At 33.5% G+C, this 19,322-nt stretch overlaps 1 long non-coding RNA gene across 1 annotated transcript; it reads left to right on the forward strand.

Annotated features, from left to right (window-relative positions):
* The first annotated feature begins 7,106 nt into the window (after window positions 1-7,106).
* Window positions 7,107-8,809, forward strand: LOC148760846 (uncharacterized). The gene is made up of 3 exons (XR_016028238.1): window positions 7,107-7,161; window positions 7,792-7,871; window positions 8,739-8,809. It is a non-coding gene; the product is annotated as an uncharacterized LOC148760846 (long non-coding RNA).
* Window positions 8,810-19,322: the final 10,513 nt, after the last annotated feature.

A 19,322-nucleotide genomic window follows, 5' to 3' on the forward strand; every position in this document is an offset into this window, starting at 1 on the left:
AAAATATTCTATTTTCTTATAAAACAATATTTATAGAGTTATACGTGAATAATTTTTACAGCATAAAAGCTAAATAAATTTATACATACTGAAATACAGTAAGCCAAAATATTTAATTTAATTTACAATAACAAGAGGGCCCCCGAATAAACAAAAGTAAAGAGGACTGTGAACCTACAGTTTGGAAAATGCAGATCCAACGGTAGTCCTCGATGAGATCAACTATCTACAGCTTATACTGAACCTGAAATGGGTGGAAAGAAGAGTGGTGATATTATAAAATCCCAATGAGTAAACAGACATCATCATAAATATCTAGAGTTGAGTACATGGAGACAATAAAATAAATCATCGTAAACTGGGTCATAGCATTATAATACATTTCATTTAAAATATGTAAAGAGGCTTATGAATTTCATAAAAACTAGACTTGTGCCATAAATCCATTCTCAGGGACACCTTGGCCTAGGCATCCTACCGAGACCGCCAAGGCTATTAAAATTCACATTTCACATAAATCATGTTTTTGTTTTGAAAACATAGCCGTTCCTTGGCGTTGGCTGAGTTCCCCCTCACGTGGTGGTTTAGCATGAAGTGAACTCTAAACTTTACCCCAGGAGATACCCTACGCCCCTTTTCATTCTAGGTAAGAATATAATGGGGTTTACTGTGCCCCTTTAAAAGGCTGGTCCACAGAAACCCCTTACTGCAGTGATTAATTAATATATAATCCACCATACAACAAAACTCAATAACATGATATAGCAATTTTGTAATTCGCAGTCTTTCAAGGCAACCAAACAATTCGTATTTCAATACAATTGCCAACTAGCCAATCATGCCCGATTTATCATAAGCCAATCAATTTAAACAATCAAATTGCCACAATTAACAGTCTCCGTGTACTTTATTTTTCAAAATCATTATTAATTTCAAAACAATTTATAATTTAATTTCATTGAAACACATTTATTCATAAAACATGAAAATTTACCTTTTTAAATTCCTTTTTCCATAGAATTCATGAAATCCCCTCAAAACTACCCTAGATAATTAAAATGACAGTAAATTTACTCACAATGTCTAGAATGTAGACTTTCGACGCACTCTGTCTACTGGTCCTCGGATGCAATTTCCATGCCTTTATTGGAGGACTCACCACCTTAACACAGTACAAAATCGAGAAATTCACTACATTGGTACTAAATTGAAATTAAACTAATTTAGACTATTAATACATAATATGGAATGCAAAAATGCACTGGTAACTATCTAAACTCGGTTTTGGCCTAATTCGTCTTATCACCCCATTAAATTACTAACGTGTCCAATTTAATCCCAAATTAATTTTTTTCAGTTTCTATACCTCAATTGCACCCAAATTAACTTAATGTCCCTAAGTGTGGTGCAAATTATCAGTCTCGATAGCAAATTACGAAAATACCCCTAGTGGGTAAAAATTCATATTTTTGCTTCGAAAATTCTCATTATTTTTCTAGGCTCATAATTCATCATTTCTTAACCAATTCTCCTAGAATAAAAATCAAACTCATCCTCACTCATACATGGTAAATTCGGCCATTAATGGTTGTGGGAGAAAATAAATTCTTTTCTTGTTGTTTTGTTTCTAAATATGCTAAACTAACTAAAAACACTAACATAACTTAAAATCAAATTAATCTAACAACTTTCTCTCTCCTAACCCATTTTGATCAGCCAACAATTCATCATAAAAACATGTAATTTAAGCATGGAAAATAAGGAGAAATGCTTAAGGAGAATAGATTTCAAGCTTAAGTTGAAAAATCCTACCTTTTTCACTTGTTTTCCTTGATTTTCCACACTTTTTCTCTTGAAATTCCTCACCTAGGGTTTGTTCTTCCTTTCTTTCCCTCTCTTCCTTGCTTGGCCGAATATTTGGAGAATAATGGGCTGACTTATGCTGATTTTTAAGTTAAATATTAAATTATCCTAAGCTTGACACATGGCATTTTCTTATTGGTCTATTTTTAAAATTTTAAAAATTTAAACATTTTATCTCCACCGCATGATTAGTCAAAGGTCAAAAATGAGGATAAAGGAAGACCATGTGCTGGAAAAATATCTTGGTGGTGGAAAATTACAATTTTACCCTTGGGGTGGCAAAATTACCATTTTACCCCTATACTCAAAATTATACCGAAATTAAAATTTTTCACTTCTAAACCTCAAATCATACTCCAATAAGTCAAATTATACTCCAATAAGTCAAATGGGGCCAAATAAATCTTTTCTAAACATTCCATTTTGTCCTTAGGTGGCAAATGACCATTTTGCCCCTAGATAGTGAAAATTTCGATTTGACTCCAAATTGATCCTCAAACTCTGAATTACCATTTTGAGTCATTCTTGGACTGTGACGCTCTTAATCTCACCTTAAAAGTCCTATTTGATCTAGTTTGAGGATTAAATCAACTTTGTTATACCTCTAGGTACAATACCGACTTTTGTAAATTTTTCTGGACTCTCCTAGCATGCAATCATGCTATCATCACATGTATGTCATGAATAGTATTTTATAAGGTCGGGCTTTACATGGATAATAATAAAATAAGAGTTATTATTCAATAAGGAGTTTTATTTTATCAAGAACTCTAAATGATAATTAAAGAATTAAATTATTTATTCTTTAATTTTTATTTTGATAATTATGAAGTTTGTTTAATGCTTCGATAACTCTGAATGGATGGTCAAGATTGATTCAAAGGTGTTTCATTTTGATTAAACTTTTGAAGCAAGAGTTTTAATAAAAAGAGAAGAGATTGGAAGAAAATAATAGAACGTACTTTTTCTTAAAAAAGTTTCAGCCATCTCTTCTTTTCTCCTCCTCCAAGCTTTTCCAAAGAAAAGAGAATAAGCTTAGTTGCCATCTTATAGCCTTGCATTCCACACCTTGTCCACTCAAGGTTCAAGTTGAAAGTATTCTTGAAGAATAAGTGGTAAACTTATTTGGTCGAGAAATCATTCATTGGTGTGGTATTGTCAGAAAATAAAAATATCAAAATAAAGGTATGGTTTTCTTTCATAATAGATTCTTATTTTATTTTTTTTGGATGTGATTATATTACTTGTAATAATAATAATGTGTGTTTCCGCTTGTGTAATTGGATTGCTTGCTTCTTTTGTTAAAGAAATTTTTGAAATCCAGGCTTTACACAATCACATTAATCCACAAGATCCTACTCCAACAATTGGTATCAGAGTAGGGTTTATTACAATTTTGTTTCCTATATTTATTTTGCATGGTTGGCACCTTTGCATATGTTTAACTATTTTGATGTGATCAATCTATGGTTGTATGTTGATGCATGATCCAAGGTTTTTGCCGCATTAATTGTCTTAGAAAATTTTACATGTAACATTTTTCTTTTAGTTATGTAACAAGAAGGGTGGCCTATCATCGCCATGTTTCCTTCTTGATTTTTTTTTATTTTTCCTTAGATTTATGTAATTAGAAAAACCCATGTAATTTTAATATTTCTTGATGTATTTGGTGCATCCATGGAGAAAAAAGTTCAAAGCCAAAAGGAAAAAGGTAATTAGGTAACATTTGGTCTTCTTAATTTTTTTATGACTATTTTTTTAGAAAAAGGAGTTTTCCTTGTATTTATTTTTTTTAAAAGGAAAAGATTTTTTCTTATATTAAAATTCTGTTATTATAAATATATATATTTTATTAATTTTTTTTATTAAAAAAAAAGGAAAAGGGAAAAGAGGGGTGAGGTGTACTGCCGGGCAGCACACAACCCTTGCTGTGTACCGTTCGATAGCACAAAGCAGCCCAGCCCTACTATGAGCCGTTTGACAGCACACAGAACATTGCTGTGTGCTGCTAGGTGCAGCAGAAAGTGCTACCGCAAGGCAGCAGCCCACCTTTGAGCTCTTGGGCAACAGCCCGTTAGGGTGGGCCCCTTTCAATTTTTTTAATTATAAAATTATTTAAAAAATATATATATATATGTTTTAAATATATATTCTTAAAATTTTTCCAAAATTCTTTTTATTTTTTTTGGAAAATTAATTTTAGCCTTGAATTAAAAATATATATTTATATTTTTGGTATTAATTAATGAGATTAATTAATTGGACAAAATAAAATTATTTTCTCAAATTGGGTTAAAATTAAAATTAAAATTGAGGATTTTTTTAGTCATAAAATTCAAAAGAGTGCCAAATTGATGTGATCCTAACAAGCAGCGAAAGCAAGCAAGATTGAAGATTATTACAAGTTGTAATTTTATTTTATTTTTTCTTGAATGGACATTAATGTGGCTTATTATATATATATATATATATATTTATATGTATGAGTGATATTAGATATTATTTGTATGCTTGAAAACATGTCATCTAAAATTAAGGTGCCAACATCTCTTAAGGAATGCCATGCATACATTATATATGTTAGTTTAAAAGGAGTTTTATACTTGAGATACATAATGATTATAGGAAAATAAATCACATCTAAACAAGATGGTAATATAGACTTAGTTATATACTATAAGTGTTTAGTTGGAAACATAACCAAGCCAATAATTTGACTTAGGATATTCTAAATATGCATCTGGAAAATCTGATAAACAGTCAATCAAAACCTTAAGTATAAAAATATTGAGTGGGAGAGGATGCTAGTAATCCTAGAGTCCACGGTCTCCATTGTTGGTCCATTGGCATGTGAAACATGTCACTCCCTACAGGTGGACATGAATCTAAATCATGGCGGACTAGGTCTTCGAAAGGATAAATCCTTTTAGGTGGATTATGAAGTGAGACCTCCCATAGAGGCTCACTAAGTAAGGAGCTTAAAAGAATGAAACAATGGTTATTACACTCAACATGAATTTACTATTAACCTACCTACAGTAGCTCTGTTAGTAAACTTCACGAACAAAATGAAGGCGCTCTTTAACTGTAATACCCCGTACTTTGATATGGTGACTAATAAAACTTATTAGATGCCAATTGAGGTTAATTATAATGTTTAGAAATAATGAAAGATGAAAAGAATAGTTTGGGATAAAAAATTCCGCACACGAAGAAATAATAATAAAATAATAATATTTTTATCGAAAAAGAATTTACAAGATAAAAAGTGATTCGGAAGTCAATTGAGGCATAATAAGGTATTTTGGGTACCAAGGTGACAAGAGGAGATAAGAGGAAATTTTTGGAATAAAATAATATTTTATTAATAAAATAATATTAAAATATTAATATTTTATTCAGTGTCAAAATTTTCCATGAAGAAGGACTATATTGCTAATCTAAGTGGGGGAGAAGAAGAATGAGAGGATTTTTGGAGAAAAATGATGTTAATGGGGCCGCGTGTCTTTATTAAGTAAAGATAGCGCAGACAAATAAATATTTTAAATATTATGGGGACACCGCGTTGGAGTACAAACTTCATACTTTGTTTGTGCATATGTAGGAGACGGTAATAGAAGGAAATTGGAGTTAAATGAGTGTTGGGAGAACTAAATTAAAATGGAAGGAAAAAAAAAAGGGCAAAACGGTAATTTTATGTGAAGTTTGGTCAAAGCTTCCAAAGGAAGCTTTGACTCTGATTTTTTTAGGCCAAGACCGACCTTATCCTTTCCCCCAGCAGATTTTATTTCTTCTTAATCCATGCTCGACGCCATTCTTGAAGCTTCCATGCCATTTTCTCTTTATCCACCATGAAATCAAGTTTTCTTCACTTTCCTTTCCATGTTTTCTTTTCCTTTCATCTCCAAACTTCTTGAGCATTAAATTTACAGCCTTTAACCCCAATTTCCAATACACCAAAACCCTAGGAGGAGAAGAAAGAGAAAGAGAGAAAGGAAGAAAAAGCTTGATTTTGGTGATTCAAGCAAGGAACGGTAGGAATTCTTGTTTTTGGCTTGGGTAGTCTTTGAAAATGAGTTAGTGACTTAGAGAAATGTCTTGTGGCAGCAAAGATTGGCTTGATTGGAGAAAAATTGGTAACATGTAAGCCAATAAACCCATGGGTACATGAAGTGAAATACCCCATACTTTGATATGGTGATAAATAAAGTTGATCGAATACAAATTGAAGTCAATTAAAATGTTTAGAAGTGATAAAAGACGAAAAGAGTAGTTTATGATAAAATATTCCGCAAGTGAGAAAATAATAATAAAATAATAATAATTTTATCGGAGGAGAATTTGTGAGATTAAAGGCGATTTGGAAGTCAAGTGAGGCATAATAAGGTATTTTGGGTACCAAGGAGACAAAATAAAATTTTTAGAATAAAATAATATTTTATTAATAAAATAATATTAAAATATTAATATTTAGCCGGATGTCGAAGTCAATCAAGAAGAAAGATCATATGGTTGATCCAAGTGGGGGAGAAGATGACAAGCCCGACTCTATAAAAATATTTATCATGACATACATGTGATGGAAAGCATGTTTGCATGCTAGGAGAGTCCTGAAAAATTTACAAAAGTCGGTATTGTACCTAGAGGTACAATAAAGTTGATTTAAGCCTTGAACTAGATCAAATAGAGAATTTACAATGAAATTAAGAATTTTAAAGTCCTAGAATGGTTTAATATGGTGATTCGGAGTTCGAGGATCAATTTGGAGTCAAACCGAAATTTTCGCTATCCAGGGGCAAAATGGTCATTTGCCACCTGGGGACAAAATGAGAATTTTAGAAAAGATTTTTTTGGCCCCATTTAACTTATTGGAGTATAATTTGACTTATTGGAGTAAGATTTGAGGTTTAGAATTGAAAAATTTTAGTTTCGGTATAATTTGGAGTAAAAGGGTAAAATGGTAATTTTGCCACCCAGGGGAAAAATTGTAATTTTCCACCACCAGGACATTTTTCCAGCACATGGTCTTCCTTTATCCTCATTTTGACCATTGACTAATTGTGTGGTGGAGATAAAAAGGATTAAAATTTTTAAAATTTTAAAAACGGGCCAATGACATGATGCCATGTGTCATACCTTTATTATTTTATTATTTCTTTATAAAAAGGCATAAAATCAGCCCATCTTCCACCCCATGGCCGGCCAAACCAGCAAGAAGAGAGAGAAAACAAAAACAAAGCCCTAGAGAGAGAAAATCAAAGAAAAAGTGTGAATTTTCAAGGAAATTAAGTGAAAAAGGTGAGATTTTTCTATTAAGCTTGAGTTTTCTTATTCCCAAGCATTTCTCTTTATTTTCCATGATTAAATTACATGTTTTCATGATGAATTCAATTTTGAAAAAATGGGTTAGGAGAGAGAAAGTTGTTAGATTAATTTGATTTTAAGTTATGTTAGTGTTTTAAGTTAGTTTAGCATATTTAGGAACAAAACAGTAAGAAAAGAATTTATTTTCCTCCATTACCATTATTGGCCGAATTTTCTAGGGGAATATTGGCTGATGATCTTGATGTTTATTTGAGGAATTATGATGAATAATGATGAATTATGAGCCTAGAAAAATAATGGAAATTTTCGGAGCAAAAATACGATTTTTACCCACTAGGGGTATTTTCGTAATTTGCTATCGAGACTGATAAATTGAATCTCATTCACAGTCATGGAGGTAATTTAGTTATAATTGGAGTGTAGAAAGTGAGAAGAATTGATTTGGAGTTAAATTGGAGATAATAGGTCGAATTAGGTTAACACCGCATTTAAGCGGTTGTCAGATAAGTTGTATATCATATCATGCATATATACCGAGCCTGAATTGATTTTATAATGGTCAAGTATTGATGTGGTGAATTATGTATTGTACATTGTGGATAGGTGGTGAACAAAGTACACTGGTAAAAGTACAGAGATTGTGCTTGGAGACTGAGATTAGGAGTACATCGACTCCTAGAACTGTGAGTGAACTTATTATCGTCTTAATTATCTAGAGTAGTTTTATAAAAATGTGTGATTTTATGAAAAATGAGTTTAAATGGTAAATTGCTATGTTTTAAGAGAAATTGTGATTTCATAAAATGATTTTATAAATTTTCTGAAAAATCGAATATTGGTTTTGAAAATAGAGTAATTGGAGACTGCTAGTTTGTGTTGCAAATTTATGGTTTTGAATTGAATGGCTTATGATAATAAATGAGCATGAATGGCTAAACTGATTTTGGTGTTAGAATTATTTATACTGTGTATTCAGCCTTGAGAGGCTAAGTTGCGATAAATTGCCATGTCATGCTAGAATGAATTTTATTGATTGGTGGATTATATATTAATTATTTACTGCAGAGGGGGTTCCGTGGACCAGCCTATTAGAGGGGCACGGTAAACTCCATTATATTATTACCTCGAACGGAGAGGCGCGTAGGGTATCTCCTAGGGTATAGCTTAGGGTTCACTTCACGCCAAACCACCACGTGAAGGGGAACTCAGCCAACGCCAAGGAACGACTGTATTTTTCTCAAACTAAAATATATTTTAAGTGTATACAAAATTTTAACAGCCTTGGTGGACTCGGTTAGATGCCCTGTGCAAGGTATCACCGAGTATGAGTTTTGACATGAGCCAAAGTTTTAAGAAATTCATAAGGCAAGTTGATTTCTCGATTTTTATGGATTGATTTTATTTGGTTGAAATGAGTTGAAAGGTAATGAAATTACAATATGATGATTTTTTTAATTGTCTCCATTTACTCGACTTTAGATAGTTTAGATGGTATCTGTTTACTCACTGGGATTTTATAATCTCACCACCCTCATTTCCTCACATTTCAGGCTCAGGGAATTCCATAGTTAGCTGACTTTGACAAGGACTTTCATTTGGACTCGAATCGGTAAAAGCTGTAGGTTTCCAGCTTCCGATACATTTTGGTTAGATGTGGGCCCACGTGTCACTGTAAAAGAAATTTTATGCTTTGGTTATTTGCTTTATAGTATATATGAATATAATTATCTTTTACGCTATAAGAATTATGTACCGATAGTTTTATGAAAATTATTTTGCAAGAAAATAGTTTATTTTATTGAATATTTTTATTATGTTCAAATGGTCAAATTTTCACTTCAAATGAACGTTTTAAATACTTAATTTTTTTAAATCATTAAATATATATTTTCGGCTTACCTACTACATTTTTAGCAAGTTTCGAGGTTTTCAACAAAAATGACGAAAATGCCCCTGTGAGCCAAAAAAAAAATATGTTATGTTATGATTTGGAAATGATTTGTAATCTTTCGTATTTTGATTATTTGATAACTATTGCTCACCGGGGAAGTGCTAAAGCTGATACGAGAGCCTTGCGAGGTTTCGATCGACATTCGGGGTGAAGAATGTTTGTCGAGGCTTCGCGGAGGTTGTCACGAGCTCGATGGGGAGTTCCGGGTCGTGACATGAAGGACTCAGAGTGGAAAAGGAAAATGGTAAGCTTAACACTATGTTTTAAAGCTTATGGTTAGTTGAATATTGTGACGAATTATGGTTGTTGAAAGGATTTATTTGCCTAAGCTAGTTGAAAATTGTTAAGATTGTATGGCATGTTGTTTGAAAGAAATAAAAAAGGAATATTGTGGATGGAGGATTGAGAAACAAAGTATTAAAAGTTAGATAGATAACGATGCGTGTAAACTAGGAAATAATCGAGTGAAAGTGAGAATAATTGTTGCTGCCATATATGTGGATTATGTGTGGAAATATAAGATGGATTTGGGTGGAAATTATTTAGAAAGGTTGAAGTAGGTACTTGACATCCTAAATAAGTTGCTAGTGATATAATCTAAGGAATTTCGTAAGCAATGAATGTAAGGAATTTCGTAAGCAATGGATGTAAGTAATTTTGGTAAAAAAGTATTAAGATGTGAGTTAATTGAAGATGGTTTCATGATAGGATGAAAATATAAATTTGAGTGAGGATTAATTGATTGAAGTGCTGTCCATATACGTATGTAATTAAATATATTGAGTTCGTATTATTGCTAGGAAGTGCAAAGATAAAGTTAGAGAATTGTGGTGGCATGTCGGAGTAAATAACGAGCGACCAGCTAGTGAAAATAGTTAGAGACACCTCCGAACAAATAGCAATTTAAAATCTCATTAATGCCAGGTGAGTGAACTTGCATGAAAAATGTCTTGGGATATACAAGTTTATGTTTGATTGAATCCTTTAAAACATTTTATTGGTTTTTCTTCAAAAACTTGCACCGGAACAAGCCCTTATGAAATGTTATTATGTTATGAAATGGATAGTGTGATGAATTCATATGTTTCTGTATAATGATATATATATATATATATACTATGTCATAAATGGTACCATTATGTGACAAATGCAACCGTGCATGTGCGGAGTGGGCAGTGCACATGTCGGTAATGATGCTATCGTGATAATTACAACTGTGCATGTGCGGAGTGGGCAGTGCACATGCCGGTAATGATGATGTCGTGATAATTACAACCGTGCATGTGCGGAGTTGGCAGTGCACATGCCGGTAATGATGTTGTCATGGTAATTACAACCGTGCATGTGCTGAGTGGGCGGTGCACATGCTGGTGATGATGTACATGAGCTGGATGAGGTGTGGTGGTATATTAATTAATATGTGCTTAAGCATATGTATATGCAATAGAAAGATTATGATTATAATATGTGATTATATGGCATGATAAATCTTGAAAATTTCCCATTTACATGTGAATTGATTTTATTGCAACGAGAACATTCTGTTTATACTGCCTTGCTTGGATGATTGCTAGAAATTTCCTCTCTTTTCGATTTCCTACTAAATATGGTTCCTTCTTTATGAAATGATTTAATAACCCGGGGTTGATGGAAGGATTTAAATAAGAACTTGAACTAGGTTGCACTGTTTTCGAACTTAAGTGCATCATGATTTCTAAATCATTCTTTGTAATTGCTTGTTCCCTTCCTATGTTCACTCACTGAGTTTATACTCACATTTTCAACTTCATGTTTTCAGATTCAGGGGTGGTTGAGACGTAGATTGAGGTGTCCGCGTACTCCCATCTTTTGGGCAGGTACTTTGACATTTAGTAGTCATATCTCCCATCTAGAGTCACTCCGCTGACGGTCAAGTTCTAATTACGTGTATATGACTATTTATTGTGAAATGTTGAGATTCACTTGTCAAATTATATGTATGTATATAATGGTTGATGATGCCATTATGAATACATGACTGGGTTTTATGAGTTATTTTCAAAGGAATTGTAATTGAGTATTATGAATTTCGGATTCTAAAGAAATATGGATTAACATATAAGATCATGTAAGTAGGCTTCCTTGGGCTTGATGGGCTGAGCCCATTGGTCCCTTGAGCCGGTCATGGCTCAAAATTTGGGCTGTGACATTAACCATGTTAAGTATGAAGATACTGGGCAACATAGTTAAGTTCGAGAGTCCTAGTTTACGTAGTAGTAAATTCTCACGGCCCATAGTCGGTTAATTTATTACAAAAAGGTAGATGACCTTTGAACTAATAATATAATTTATAGGGTTTTATATATTGTCATCATGCATATATGCATCATGAAATGCTCAAAGTCTATGAATAACTAGTATGCTTACATAATTTCAAATGTACTTTCAGAAACATATTTGCATCACAAATATGAATCCACTTTCAATTTTGCTGAATAAATGCACTCTGAATGGTGATAACTACTATGAATAGAAAAGAAACCTTAATATTGTCCTTAATTATGACAAGATCACATGGGTTCTTTCTGACCATGAGCTTGAAGCACTGACTCCCCAGTCAACTCCACAAGATATTGAATATCATAAGAAGTGGCATGATGCAAATGAGCTGGTTAAATGCTATATACTGGCCTTTATGAACAGTATATTTCAAAAGCAGCACAAAGGCATGGGTAATGCTGCTGACATAATGTTACACCTACATGAGATGATTGGTACGAAAACTAGATCTGCTAAGGTGAAAGCAATCAATGCTTTTAAAGACCTTAAGTAGAAACTTGGGGAGCCATTACATGCTGAAAGTGATCTCTTGTCTCAATGAGGCAGAACTAAATGGTGCTGAGATAGATGCGAAAACTCAAATATCAATGATTGTTCATAGCTTGAATTCGTCATTTTCACAATTCAAATTGGATTATGAACTGCACACTAGGGATTACACCCTAAGTGGGCTAATGAATGATCTTCAAAATGTGGAGGAGGTTTTTGATTTGAAAAAGAAACCTGAAGCACATGCAATTTCCACTTCTAAGCCTAAACCCAAGGGTAAAAAGAAGATAGTTGGAAATAAAAAGATTTCTAAAGGCTCAGTGGGAGAAAAGAAAAAGCCCATGAAGAAAAAGACTACTTCAAAAGACAACACCAAAGGAAAATGTTTCCATTGTGGTGTGAAAGGACATTGGAAGCGAAATTGCAAGGTCTACCTTGAAGAAATCCAAAAGAATAAACAAAGTATGGGTTTTCTAAATATGTTAGAAGCCTGTTTAGTGGTTGATTCTACAAATACTTGGATAATAGATTCTGGAGCCACTAACCATGTTTGCAATTCTTTACAGGGGTTTCAACAAAGGAGAAAACTAAGTAAAGGGCAATTTCGGATGAGGATGGCAAATGGCACCTTTGTTTCAGCATTAGTAGTGGGAACCATTATTCTTCAATTTCCTTATGGTCGTAGCTTAGTTTTGGAAAATGTTTATTACATTCCAAAGACTTATAGAAATTTGATTTTTGTCTTTTGTCTAATAAAGTCTGAATATTCAGTTTATTTTAGTGAGACACTCACTATTTATTTGAATAAATATTTTATTTGTTATGGAATTGTAAGATATAATCTTTATTTCCTTGAGCCTATAACTTATTCTACAAATTCTATAAAAGCAATATGATTTGAAACTAAAAGAGTCAAAGAATCTAGTATAAATCAAAATTATCTTTGGCATCTGCGTTTAGGTCATATCAATAAAAATAGACTCAATAGGCTTATAAAGGATGGTACTCTACCAAACATGGTTGAGTGTCCTTTGCTAGTATGTGAGTCTTGTATTGAAACTAAAATGACTAAAAGGCCTTTCAAGGCAAAAGGTAACAAAATGCCAAACGTTTTAGACTTGGTGCACACAGATATGTGTGGACCAATGAACGTAAAAGCTAGAGGAGGTTTTGAATATTTCATAACTTTTATTGATGATTACTCGAGACATGGCTTTATGTATTTAATGCATAGAAAAAATGAATCATTTGAAAAGTTCAAAGAATTCAAAGTCAAAGTTGAAAAGCAACTAAGCAAGCCATTGAAACAACTTCGATTAGATTAGGGAGGTGAGTATTTATCAGATGAATTTCAGCAATATCTCACTGACAATGGGATAATTTCCAATTTGTCAACGCCAAGAACACCTCAACATAATGGTGTAGTTGAAAGAAGAAATTGGACTCTTTTAGAAATGGTTAGATCAATGATGTCCTATGCTAACCTTCCAATCTCATTTTGGGGATATTTTATGCAAACTGCTCAGTACTTGCTCAATTTTGCTCCATCTAAGGCTGTGCCTAAGACACCAAGGGAGTTGTGGATAGGGCGTAAATCATCTATACGTCATTTACGAACTTGGGGATGTCCTGCACATGTTTTAAAGCCAAAGTCCACAAAGATGGAACCAAAGACTGAGGTGTGCTTGTTTGTAGGATATCCAAAGGGAACAAAAGGTTATTACTTCTATAGTCCTCAAGATAAGAAAGTTTTTGTTAGTATGAATGCCACTTTCTTAGAGGAAGAGTTTATGAGAAATCACAAACCTAGAAGTGAAATTGTCTTAGAAGAATTGTTTGATCCTTCAGATTTAAGAGTTAATTCTGAAGATGTCATAACACAGTTTGAGTCAAGGGTTGAAATAGAAACACAACCTGAACATCAAATAGTGGTGCCTCGACGTAGTGGGAGGGTTGTGAGACAACTAGAAAGATACAGGGGTCTGGGAGAATACATGATTGCACTGTTAAACGAACATGAATATGATCCTATTACATATAAGGAAGCTATTAACGATGTTGATGCTGAAGAATGGCATAAGGCAATGAAATTTGAGTTAGACTCCATGGATTCTAATAAAGTCTGGACTTTAGTAGATCCACTTGAAAAGATAAAACTTATAGGGTGCACATGGATTTATAAGAGAAAAAGAGGAAGTGATGGGATGGTAGAGACCTTTAAGGCTAGACTAGTGGCCAAGGGTTTTACCCAAAGAGAAAGGATTGACTATGAGGAAACCTTCTCACCAGTTGCTATGCTTAAATCCATTAGGATCCTTTTATCCATAGCCGTACATCTTGATTATGAGATATGGCAAATGGATGTCAAGATCGCATTTTTAAATGAAGATCTTGAAGAGCGCATTTATATGGCTCAACCAGAATGTTTCATTAAAAAAGGCCACGAGCATAAGGTTTGTGAATTGTACAGGTCCATTTATGGACTTAAGCAAGCATCTAGGTCTTGGAACATAAGATTTGATACTGCTATCAAATCATACGGTTTCCAGCAAAATGTTGACGAACCTTGTGTCTATAAAAGGATATAGGATAAAAAGGTTGTTTTCCTAGTCCTTTATGTTGATGACATTATACTCATTGGGAATGATATAGGAATGTTATCAATAGTTAAAGGTTGGTTGAACCATCAATTCAATATGAAGGATTTAGGAGAAGCTAGCTATGTTCTAGGGATCAAACTTATAAGGGATCGTAAAACAAGCAGATAGCATTATCTCAAGCATACTACATAGACAAGATTTTGCCAAGTTTGCTATGCAATATTCCAAGAAAGGTTTTATGCCTTCTGGACATGGAATCAAACTTTCTAAGGAAATGTCACCTAAAACTCCAGAAGAAGTTAAATACATGAGACGGATTCCATATGCATCTACCGTTAGAAGTCTCATGTATGCTATGCTATGCATTAGGCTAAATATTTGTTATGCAATTGGATTAGTTAGCGGATTTCAATCAAACCCAGGCGTGGAGCATTGGACTATAGTCAAGTGCATTTTTAAATATCTTTGTAGAACAAAGAATTACATGCTTGTATATTCTGAAAGTGACCTTGTAGCGACAGGGTACACTGATTCGAATTTTTAGTTTGATGTTGATTTTGGAAAATCAACATCAAAATCTATTTTCACCATTGGAGGAGGAGCCATAGTTTAGAGGAGTGTAAAGCAATCTTGTATTACAGACTCTACTATGGAAGTAGAGTATGTTGCAGCTTGTGAAGCAGCAAAAAAAGTTGTATGGCTCCATAAGTTCCTTATGGACCTTGAAGTAATTCCAGATACGAACAAGCATATTACACTCTATTGTGATAACAGTGGAGCAGTGGCTAACACAAAAGAATCGTGGAATCATAAAGCAGCAAAACATATTGAAAGAAAGTATCATCTCATTCGAGAGATCATACAACGTGGATAAGTACTTGTGATGAAAATTCCAACAGAGCAAAACCTCACCGATCCATTCACAAAGACTCTAACATAAAAGAGTTTCGATCGTCACTTAGAAGGTCTTGGAATAAGGGATATGTCATACTCGCTTGAGGGCAAGTGGGAGATTGTTAGGAATTTTGAGAATATGGTGCCCTGGAAAGCAAGTATATTCTCATGTTTAAATTCATTGAATTTATTTGTAATGAAAGTATATTTTGATAATAAGACAAAGAGTTTGTTTTAGTAAGCATTCATTATCTAGTTATTAAGGTACCAAGATTCTATTGAGATATTAAAATACATTTGTATGAAGAGTCATACATAGGAGACATGTATTTTAATTGAATCTAAAAAATTGTTCACAGCCATATAATAAAGCTGGTCACTTTATTATGTTAAGGCTGTAGTGTCCAGATTACTTCCAACGAAACGAATGTGATTCATTTCAAGGGAATGATGAGTATTAAATCATCGAAATGGTTGACTTCGAGTAATGACACTATAACATGAACTAGAATCATGTGAGAATCAAATTTAAGTTTTACCGTTACCTAAATCTTGATCTCACAGTTATGCATTGGCTTATAGTATAACCGAAATCTTGGTGGATAGTGGACTCGTGTTTAATCTCCTTATGATCTTTGATTTACCATGAGCATGATCATCATAAAGCGTTGATCTAGACTCCGTATTTTGGGATTATAATCAAGATGAACATCTGGGAACATATATCTAGATAATGGAGTTCATAGCATTAACATCACTTATAGTGATTATAAAAAGATCGGTGATTAATCTGGGCCCAATGGATTAATGAATTAGCTACTCATCACATCTGGATACTCAAAAGATTAGATCTAGAGTATTGAATCACTAATTAGATAAAATTTGAGACTAGGGGACAAAATTGACATAAAGGGTAAAACGGTAATTTCACCTTTTGTCATAGAATGGTTATAAGGGTTCACAATATAAGGTTTCCAATTGGACAACTAACAATTAATATCAAGTATTGAATTGTTTCTTGTAATTATAGTTAATCCAAGAGTGCAACCATGAATCTATGGTGGAGTGATTTCATGGTTAATAAGCTTGAATTATTTTTAATGAGATTAAGAATAATTCTAAGTTTATTTGTGAGACCTTGACCTTTATAGACTCATAGATAGAAATATACGCGATATCCCTAATCAGGGGTAATTTCGTCATTTTCTCAGTAAGCCCATAAAAGTAAGTTTTAAACAATATTATGGCTTAAGTAGGACTAAAGCATAAATGAATGATGAAAATATGGGTGAAATGACAAGGAAATAAAATTTTTGATGATTTTTATTTTCTAGGGGCAAATTGTAATTTTGTCATCCGAGGACAAAATGGGATTTTTTGGAATTTTACACCACCTGACACTTGTCATGCCCATGGATTTCAGCCATTAACATTTTACATTGTGGATAATTGAAACATTTTATGTGGTGGAGAGAGATTACTTAATGGATAAGTATTACACATGGACAAATGGAAACAAGCCATGTGTCAAGCTTGGATTATTCTAGAATTTCCCTGTAAAATCTATTTAAAACTCTCTTAGTCTCACCCATATGGCTGGCCAAAGCATGAAGTGAAGAGGAAAGGAAAGAACACAAACCCTAGGTGGGAAAATTGAAGAAAAAGTGTGGGATTTCAAGGATTTAGCTAATTTGTGGAGGGGCATTTAAGTAATTTCCAAGGGAGTGGATAAGCTTGGGCCATAAATATCCTCTCCTTTTAGCAGTTTCCTCTTCTTGTTCTCTTCCTCCTTACATTTCTTCAATTTATCCATGGAAGCTAGATGTGAAGCTTTCATAACTTTCTCTCTCTAGCTCCAATTTTCATACCCTGGTGCCCTTTTAACTAGAACCCTTGTATTCTTCCACTCTCTCACTTTAAAACTCTTGAAAATGATGAAAATCTTATTTCCATACTCTCTCACTAGTTAGGTGTCTTAGAGAGATAAAGAAGAAGCTTTATTAATAGCTTGAGAGCTTTTGGAAAGAAGTTCAAAGTTATAAAGCTATCAAGGTGAGTAGTAAACTAGTATTGGGTTTTAAGTGTTGAGAATGACTAGAGATTTGATTTGTGAATATTTTGTAGTTGAGATTGTTAATTCACTTTGGAGTGATAGGAAAGTAAAAATGGATGGCCATTTAAATGGCAATTGAAAGCTAGCTAAAACATAGCTTTTAGGGTTTATAGTATGTAAATTAACATTATGGAAATGTTAATTTGATGGTAGGTGCTAACAAAGCCCCATCACCCCAATTGGATCATTAGGGGAATTAAGAGTCCGCTAAAGGCTCAACGAATACCGATGAGTGGACTTGCATTTCAAACTTGTTTTGGGGAATATGAAAGATTCTATCCAAATTGTCTTAGAAAATGTACCTTGGGAACAAGCTTTTAGTAAAATGATTTTATATTGTGAAATTGTGCTATACAATGGTTTATGTGTTATCACAATATGATAAAATGCATGATATGCATTGGATGCTTCTTTGCATGTTGATGTGGACCCGGCTATGTGCGAGTAGGAGTGCACATAAGCCGTTGCTGACCCGGTTATACGCGAGTGGGAGTACGCATAAGCCGTTGCATATGAGATGATGATGATGGGAGGGTGTACATGATGATTGATATATATATATATATATATACATATATGGTATATGGTTGTAAATGTAAATATGTGAGCATTTGATTGTTGAAATTTGGGAGTTTACATGTGTTACATGTTGCTATTATTATTTTAGCAGGATGGCTTGTTTTAAAGGAAAATGAGACTTTTTCCTTGATGTTCTGACTCTCGCCGTAGCGAGATTCATTCTCACTGCAGCGAGAAACTTCGGGTTTGAGGGCCTTCACAGACCTTGTTCCCGCTACAGTGAGAATGAAGTTTGCTGCAGCGAGAAACTTTTTGTCCATTTTGGCTAACTTGTGGGTTTTGCTATATTTTTTGATTCTTTGGTACCATAGTTGAGTATGGATCTTTTAAGTTATTTACTCATGAGGGGTTTACATGAGGGGTTCTACTAAGAACTAGAACAAATTGCATTGTTTTAAGAAAATGAGTGCATCATGATTTCGATAAACATTCCTTATGGTATGCTTGTTCCCTTCTTGTTCACTCACTGAGTTTATGCTCACCGCTTTCAACTTCATGTTTTCAGATTAAGAGACAGCCGGTAACTAGGACGAGGTGTCCTCGTGGGCTTGTATCCATCTTTTGGTAGGTGTCTCGGCATTCAGTAGCTGTACATTCGTCCGAGTCTCTCCGCTGGACATCGTGTCTCCTTTTGTTGTGTATAGACGAACCTAATGTCAATTAGTAAGATACATGTGTAGACAGTGTATATACACTTGTTTGGTATGCCAGTATTGTAAAACCCGACCCTATAAACACATATCATGACATACATGCACTGAGTAGCATGTTATTATGCTAGGAAAGCACCTAAGAATAGACGAAACTCGGTATTGTACCTAACGGTACACTTGAGTTGATTTAACCTCGAACTAGTTCAAATAGGAATTGTAGGATGAAATTTAATATTTTATAGTCCAGGAATGATTAAAAATGATTGTTCGGAGTTCGAGGGTTCATTAGGGGTAAAATTGAAAATTTTGATATTCAAGGGCAAAAATCGTCATTTTGCCACCGAAGATAATAATTTGATCATGGAGTGAAATTTTTGACCAAGATTAACTTTTTAGAGTATAATTTAATGATAGGAAGTGAAAATTTTCAATTTCGACAATTTGAGGAACATAGAGGCAAAACGATAATTTTGTCGTCTCGAGGTAAAAACCGTAATTTTCACCACCAAAAACTTGTCAAAATCATAGGATTTATT

The sequence above is a fragment of the Theobroma cacao genome, chromosome 9, assembly GCF_053813885.1.
Source record: "Theobroma cacao isolate CCN51 chromosome 9, ASM5381388v1, whole genome shotgun sequence".
Taxonomy (NCBI): Eukaryota; Viridiplantae; Streptophyta; class Magnoliopsida; order Malvales; family Malvaceae; genus Theobroma; species Theobroma cacao.